Source organism: Podarcis liolepis (assembly GCF_965112155.1).
Source record: "Podarcis liolepis genome assembly, chromosome: 8".
Classification (NCBI taxonomy): Eukaryota; Metazoa; Chordata; class Lepidosauria; order Squamata; family Lacertidae; genus Podarcis; species Podarcis liolepis.
Genome location: NC_139560.1, coordinates 24175353 through 24183851, shown reverse-complemented (window position 1 = coordinate 24183851; position 8499 = coordinate 24175353). Strand labels below are relative to the sequence as shown.

The following is an 8499-nucleotide window of genomic DNA, read 5'->3' as shown; positions in this document are numbered from 1 at the left end:
TCTGGGGTTGCGGCGCTCATCTTGCTTTACTGGCCGAGGGAGCTGACGTTTGTCCGCAGACAGTTTTTCTGGGTCATGTGGCCAGCATGACTAAGCCGCTTCTGGTGAAACCAGAGCAGCACACGGAAACGGCGTTTACCTTCCTGCCGGAGTGGTACCTATTTATCTGCTTGCACTTTGACGTGCTTTCGAACTGCTAGGTTGGCAGGAGCTGGGACTGAGCAACGGGAGCTCACGCCATGTGGGGATTCGAACTACCGACCTTCCGATCAGCAAGTCCTAGGCTCAGTGGTTTAGACCACAGTGCCACCCGCGTCCCTTGCACAGAAGAATAAGCTCCTGTTAAAGAGAATGGGGCTTCCCCTCCTCCATGCTTGCTAGTATTTGAAGTACAGTGGTACCTTGGTTTTTGAACGTAATCCGTTCCGGAAGACTGTTTGACTTCCGAAACATTTGAAAACCGAGGTGCAAAGGGTGGTCTGCAGAAAACTGAAAAAAATAACAGGTGCATTCGCAAACAGAAGCATTTCCTTCTGGGTTTTCTGTATTCGAAAACTGAAACGTTCAGCTTCCGATATGTTTGAAAACTGAGGTACCATTGTATTCTGAACTAATATTAAAGGGGGGCAAAGGATTAAAGTCCCACTACCGACATCCAGATAAGGCATCCTGTGCAGCCAAATTGTGTGTTTTAGAAACCAAACAATCCCTGTAGTTAAGGAGCTAACATTATCAGCTAGTGTAGCCCTTGGCTTCGGGGCCCTGATTTTAAAAATTTTCATGCTGACGAGCACAACTTAATAATTAGATAATAAGGCAGCACACCATGTTGTTATCGTTGGGTATAAGCAACCTTTCATACCCCCGGCCAGTAGAGGGCAGGCTTGAGACTAACAGATAGTCAGGGGAAAATACACTGTGGTTTCCCATTAGCTCCGCCCCTTCCTCCCATCTCTCTGCTTGAAGAAACAGCCAAGAAACTCGCTCCCACTTGTAGGCTTAGAATATGAACTCATCCTTGTAAATATGAAGAAACGGTAAGTAAAGAACCTGTTTTCTTCTTCTTCAGTGGGACCTCTATGTGTTTTATTTTACTTTTCTAAGCAGTGCTGGTGAATTAAATAGAATGTGAGATACACTGCCATTTTGGCAGCAGAACAGCTGCCATATCTTATACCTAAAAAAGCGGGGGAAATGGCAGATATGCTCACAGCATCCATGGGAACACAACCAAAGCTCACCAGTCAGGGACTGTGTTGGTGACAACACCCACACATAGTGAGAGCCAATGAACCCGCAAGAGCAAGGGACACGCCCACTAGCCCAAACTACAAAATGACACCACTGCATCACGAATCCATCAACCCCAACAGTATGAGAGCGAGAGAGCCAGTGTGGTGTAGTGGTTAAGAGCGGTGGACTCGTAATCTGGTGAACCGGGTTCGCGTCTCTGCTCCTCCACATGCAGCTGCTGGGTGACCTTGGGCCAGTCACACTTCTGTGAAGTCTCTCAGCCCCACTCACCTCACAGAGTGTTTGTTGTGGGGGAGGAAGGGAAAGGAGAATGTTAGCCGCTTTGAGACTCCTTAGGGTAGTGATAAAGTGGGATATGAAATCCAAACTTCTCTTCTGCTGCTGCTGCTGCTGCTTCTTCTTCTTCTTCTTCTTCTTCTTCTTCTTCTTCTTCTTCTTCTTCTTCTTCTTCTTCTTCTTCTTCTTACCACAAGCTAGCTACATCTGAAGGCAACCCTGTTTCTGGAAATTTTTAATGTCTAATGTTTTACCATTTTTTATGTGCTGTAAGCCTCCCAGAGTGGCTGGGGAGTGGCAGGTGTGCTTCTTTCCTGGGCCAAACCTGTCTCACCCACAGCTCCACCCTATTTTAGCTGTGTCACCAGCACATCTTTGCCAGTAGAATCACTATGTTTTTAGAGCGTTCCACCAATGCATCTGTCATGGTGTCCAGGGATAAATGTGATGGCCACCAGATTTGGTTGGACTACAACTCCCATCAATCCCAACCAACACTGCCAATGAGCAGACACGATTCAGCAACATCTGGAGGCCTCCACACTGCCTGCTCTTGGCATATTTGTGTTCTGTCAGCATAGCGAAAGTTCTGCCAAATCTTAGAGCCCTTTAACCAGCAGAATTTGAGCATAGGACTGTAACCTAATTCATTTATGTGGATTCTGAATATGCCTTATCGCTGATTGCTCATCAAAGAACAGTATAATTTTTCCACAACTATAGCTACTCATGACACCAGAAAATTAATCCTGAGAATATGACACATTTTCACAAAACAAAGTAAAAGCAAATGAATGGATTTATATTTATATTTTTTAACTCTGATGTCTCCTGTGGGTTAAATTATCAGGGCTTGATCTGGCTCCCATTGGAAAGAAAGGCAAAGCTCACATACATTTTCAATGTTTTGCTCATAGAACTATGAACAACTTTGCCTACGGTCTCAGGAAGGCAGGGATTACACATGATTGGAATGCTGTTGTTTATACTTCCACATGAACATAACAGGAATGTGAGGAATGCATGGTTTCATTAATCATGCCCAATCAAACCTATCACTTTTTTAGCATTTTAATTGCAGAATTATTCCTTTTTTTTTTTTTTTTTTTTACCAGTATGATCTGAATTTAATTGCATCTGTTTTTTTTTTTTTTTAATAAATTTTTATTCATTTTCCATAAATAAAGAATAAAACAAAACAAAAACATAAATAAACACAAAAATGACTTCCCCATACCACCCCTTTTCTGCATTCTTGTTTCAAGATTTTCCAGCAACCCTTTTGTATTACACTTATTTCTATTTCGTGAATTTAACTTCCAAAATATATTTAAGACAACTGTAGTTCTTTATCTCTTATAACCCTGATCCTCTAATTTTCCAAATTACAACAATTTTTAAGGTAAACTTTAAACTTGTTCCAGTCTTCATCCACCGCCTCTTTCCCTCGGTCTCGTATTCTGCCAGTCATCTCTGCCAGTCCCATATAGTCAATCACCTTCGTCTGCCATTCTTCCAACGTGGGTAGATCTTGTGTCTTCCAATACTTTGCTAGAAGAATTCTTGCTGCTGTTGTGGCATACATAAAGAATGTCCTATCCTTCTTTGGCACCATTTGGCCCACCATACCCAGGAGAAAGGCCTCTGGCTTTTTATTAAAGGTTCTCTTCAGAACTTTTTTAATTTCATTATAGATCATTTCCCAGAAAGCCTTAATCCTCGGGCAGGTCCACCAAAGGTGGTAGAAGGTTCCCTCCGTTTCGTTACACTTCCAACATTTGTTATTGGGCAAATGATAAATCTTTGCTAACTTAGCCGGAGTCATGTACCACCTGTAGATCATTTTCATAATGTTTTCTCTTAAGGCATTACATGCCGTAAATTTAACACCAGTGGTCCATAACTGCTCCCAGTCAGCAAACTCAATGTCATGCCCTATATCCTGTGCCCATTTAATCATACTAGATTTCATCATTTCATCTTGGGTATTCCATTTCAACAGCAAATTGTACATTCTTGACAAGTTTTTAGTATTGGGTTCTAACAGTTCTGTTTCTAGTTTCGACTTCTCCAATTGGAAGCCTTTCTTTCTGTCCTGTTTGAATAGCTCATTTATCTGACGATAATGTAACCAATCTCTCACTTTAAACTTCAATTTCTCAAAACTCTGCAATTTTACTTTTTCGCCATCTTGTTCTATCATTTCAAAATATTTAGGCCAATTAGAATCCATATTCAATTTTTTCACCTCTTTTGCCTCCATTGGTGACAGCCACCTGGGGGTTCTACTTTCAAGCAAGTCTTTATACCTTATCCAGACATTGTACAAAGCTTTCCTTACCATATGGTTCTTAAAGCCTTTATGCGCTTTTACCTTGTCATACCATATATATGCATGCCAACCATGTCTATTATCAAACCCTTCAAGATCCAAAATGTCTGTATTCTCGAGGAGCAGCCAATCTTTCAGCCAGCAAAATGCTGCTGATTCATAGTAAAGTCTTAAGTCCGGCAGGGCAAACCCTCCTCTATCTTTTGCATCTGTTAATGTCTTAAATTTTATTCTTGGCTTTTTGCCCTGCCAAACAAATTTCGATATATCTTTCTGCCACCTCTTGAAACAGTCCATCTTGTCTATTATTTGCAGTGTCTGAAACAGGAATAACATTCTAGGCAATACATTCATTTTGATAACAGCAATTCTGCCTAACAAGGAAAGTTTCAGCCTTGACCATATGTCTAGATCTTTCTTAACTTCTGTCCAACATTTATCGTAATTGTCTTTAAATAAGTTCATATTTTTAGCTGTCAAGTTCACCCCCAAGTACTTCACTTTTTTTACTATCTCCAAACCTGTTTCCTTCTGAAATGTCTCTTTTTCCTCATTTGTTAAGTTTTTCTCCAGCACTTTAGTTTTTTGTTTATTCAATTTAAATCCTGCAACTTGACCAAATATCTCAATCAGTTCTAAAACTCTTTTTGTACTGGTGCTTGGCTGCTGTAAGGTCAAAACTAGGTCATCTGCAAATGCCCTCAGTTTATACTCTTTCACTCCGAGCTGGATTCCTTTAACCAACTGGTCCTTTCTAATCATATTTAACAAGACCTCCAGGACCAGTATAAAAAGTAGAGGGGAGATAGGGCATCCCTGTCGTGTTCCTTTCTCTATAGCTATCTCTTCCGTTACCACATTGTTCACAATTAGCTTTGCCTTCTGCTCAGAGTATATTGCCCCTATACCATTTTCAAAACCTTGACCTACCCCCATCCCATGGAGATTCTTTTTCATAAAACTCCAGCAAATATTATCGAAGGCTTTCTCCGCGTCCACAAAAATTAAAACTGCCTTTCTGTTGATGTTTATTTCCAGCAATTCCACAATGTCTATTATGTTTCTCACGTTGTCAGACATGTGTCTTCCCGGGAGAAAGCCAGCTTGGTCCTTATGAATCTCACCTATCAGTACTTTCTTCAATCTTTTTGCTAAAATATCTGCAAATATTTTGTAATCCACATTTAGTAATGATATCGGGCGGTAGTTCTTAACCTGGTTCTTTTCAGTCTCAGTTTTTGGTATAAGCGAAATAAAAGCCTCTTTCCACGTTTCAGGTGCCTTTTTCCCCTCCAGTATTTCATTGCAAACTTCTTTCAATGGTTGCACTAAACATTCTTTCAAAGCTTTATAGTATCTGGCCGTCAGACCATCTGGTCCTGGAGACTTTCCCAATTGCGCTTTTTGAATGGCCTCCTCTATTTCTTGTTCTGTTATTTTCTCATTCAAAGTCAATTTGCTTTGTTCTGAAATTTTAGGTAGTCCATGATTTTTAAGAAATTCATCTATTTCTTGTTCATTCACTGGCCCTTGTGTATATAGCTTCCTAAAAAAGCTTTGGAAACAATTACTTATCTCATTTGGCTTATGGATATTCTTTCCCTCTACCTCCAAACAAGTAACTGTATTCAATTTTTGCCTCTTTTTCAATTGCCATGCAAGAAGCTTCCCACATTTGTCTGCTGACTCGAAAGTCCTTTGTCTCATTTGTTTAATTTTCCATTCTATCTCTTGGTTTGTCAATTCCATATATTGCGTCTGGTGGTACTTTATTTCTCTCAAAATTTCTTGAGACTTTGGATTAGATCTCAATTTTTTTTCTCCTTCCTTCATTTTCTCTAAAATTTTTTCTTTCCTTTCATTTTGCTTTTTCCTCTTAATTGAATTCTGTTGTATCAGGAAGCCTCGCATTACGGCTTTACTCGCGTCCCAAATTGTTCTTTTTTCCACTTCTGTTCTGAGGTTTATCTCAAAGTAATCTTTCAATGTTTTTAGGGCCTTTTTGCAAAATTGTTCGTCTCTAAATAGGGAGTCATTCATTCTCCATCTAAAGGATCCAGTTGTTGTCATTTTCATTTCCATCTTTACTGCATTGTGGTCGGAGCAGGTTTTTGGGCAGATTTCTACTTTCTTTATCTTCGTAGCCATCACGCTAGATACCCAGATTTGGTCGATTCTTGTCCATGTCATTTTAGATTCTGAAAAAAAGGTTCCCTCTCTCTCCAGAGGGTTCTTTGTCCTCCAGATGTCAATCAAGTCCATGTTTTCCGTCATTTCAAAGAAAGTTTTTGGTAATCTTCCTTCTTTAGAAATTATCTGTCTTTGTGCCTTGTCCATGTTTGTGGAGACCACTCCATTCATGTCCCCCATCAATATTATTTTGCAGTCGAGGTAGTCCAGTAGAGTTTCATGCAACTTCTTAAAGAATTCGGCCTTCCCATCATTAGGTGCATATATTCCAATTATCAAATACTTTTCTCCCTGAATCTGTACTTCAATTGCCACATATCTTCCTTCTTCATCCTTAAATTTCATTTTTGGGTCCAATTTTTCTTTTGCATAAATCACTACTCCTCTCTTTTTTACTTTATCGGAAGATATAAATTCTTGTCCTAATCTTTTGTTCACCAACAGTTTCCTGTGTGCTCTGGTTATATGAGTTTCTTGTAGACATATCAGGTCCAATTGTTCCCTTTTCAAAATATGAAAAACTTGTCGTTTTTTCCTGGGATGGTTCAAACCATTGCAATTCCAACTAAGAAGTTGCAGCGACATTTTGTTTATTAGATATTTGACCCTCCGACTGCTCCAAGCTTTTCTTCCTCTTCAGTTGGCGGTTGTGGTAATCCAAATGATAGATTTGCAATGTCTGTTAGCCCTCCTCCTTCTGGTGTTGATTCTTGTCCTCCTCTTGATAGGCCCACCGTACCTTTCTGTAGGTCCTCTAGATTCCTTTCCAAGAAGTTTTCTTTTTCCTGTACTGATCTTATTCTTCTTTTCTTCCCTTTGTAGTTGAAGGACAACCCCTGTGGAAATTCCCACCTGAAAGGAATAAAGTTCTTCCTCAACAAATTGGCTAAGTCTCTATAAAAAGTCCTCACTTCCAGGATATATTTGGGAATGTCCTTAAAGATTTGGACTTGAGTGTTTCCAATTACCAAAGCTTTTTGATAGTGAAGGTCCAATATCTTGTCTCTTTCCTCTTTGGTTCTAAAAGTAATCAGGCAATCCCTTGGCTTCACACTTTGCTTCCTACCAAGTCTGAAAGCAGTTGTTATCTCTAGTTCATCCTCCTCGAGATCTCCTTGCCAATTTTCTAAGATTGCCTCTGTGAGAAATTCCTTCAGGTTGTCCTTTTCATTCTCTGGAACCTGTCTTAATTTCAAATTCCGTTCTTTCCGTTGTAGCTCCAGTAAGGAGAGGGCCGCTTCATGCTCATTCACCTTTTTCTCTATCGGTGCAAATTTTCCCTGTGTCTCCTCGGCAATGGATCTTGCACTCTCTGCGATTTTCTTAGTTTCTGTAGATTCCTGAATCAACCTATTTATAGATTCTGTATTAGTTGCCACTGACGTGGTATTCAAGTCCAGTCTTGCTGTGAGTTCTGTCAATTTCTTTGAATTTTCTGTAGATTGCTTTGTTAAGGCCTCTAGGGATTGATTTATTTTAAGCAGTGCCTGTGTCATAGATTCCATTGATGCTGTTGTCACACTTTCCGGCGCAGGCACTGTACTGCCAGAGATTGAGCCTCTTTTCTTTTGTGTCACTTTAGCTTTAGATCTGGTTCTTATCTCCTCTGCCGTGCCACTCATATCCCAAGGCCGTTCTCACAGGAAAAGCTTCTAATGGAAAATTCCACTGTCAGCCAGTTACTTCACAGTTTTTCCCTCTTGGTCCTCCAGAGGGAGCAATTAATAGTGTCCAGATTAAAGGAGACAAAGAAACAGAAAGCCGGATGTAAAGAATCAAAAGTCCGCCATTAAAGTTCTTTAAAACTTTTTCTCCAGATAGAATCAAAATATCAAGATATCTGTAACAAAGTCCCGTTAAGTCTTAAAATTCGTTCACCATTTAAGGTATAATCTATTTCCACTTCATACCTATTTTAAAGGACAATTTTCCGGTGTTAATTCCTGGCAGATCGTCACCAAGGGATCAGGGCAGTGGAAAGCTTTGTTTCCTTTAAGTTTAAAGTATCTTCACCAAGTTGTCTTTTTCCCCCCCCTTCTCCTCCGATCAGGGGGAAGGAGATACTTTTGACAGCTCAGGGTTGACAGTTCGCAACTAAGTTTCTTGTAACTGCAGCGAGATCTTTCGTTGCTTTAAATTTCTGCAGTCCGGGGGGGGGCAGACTTCCTTATTTTATTCCCTCCCGTTTTCAGCCAAATTTTCAAGTTTAAAGGGTCCCGATTCTTTTTCTGCTCTTACTCACGGGAATCCAGTCCAGATTTTCCTTTCAGGAAGAAATCGGCGCTCTCCGCTTATGGCGACGCGGCTTCACTCCGCAGGCTGGGTAACGACTCTCAGCACCGCGCTCACTCCCGATGCCGCTCCGGAGCCTTTAAAAAGGCTCTTTCACAGTACCGGGGGGCGCAAAGGTGCCCACCGAATCTCCTTGCTCTCAGGCTTCCGCGCCT

General features: G+C 40.6%; 1 protein-coding gene across 1 annotated transcript in view; it reads left to right on the top strand.

The window, feature by feature from the left end:
- The first annotated feature begins 959 nt into the window (after positions 1 to 959).
- VPS13B (vacuolar protein sorting 13 homolog B) overlaps positions 960 to 8499 on the top strand; it is an 883035-nt gene continuing 875495 nt past the window's right edge. Inside the window, exon 1 of the mRNA XM_083517129.1 lies at positions 960 to 1037. The gene's annotated coding sequence lies outside the window, so the exon portion shown is untranslated. The remainder of the gene's footprint in view (positions 1038 to 8499) is intronic.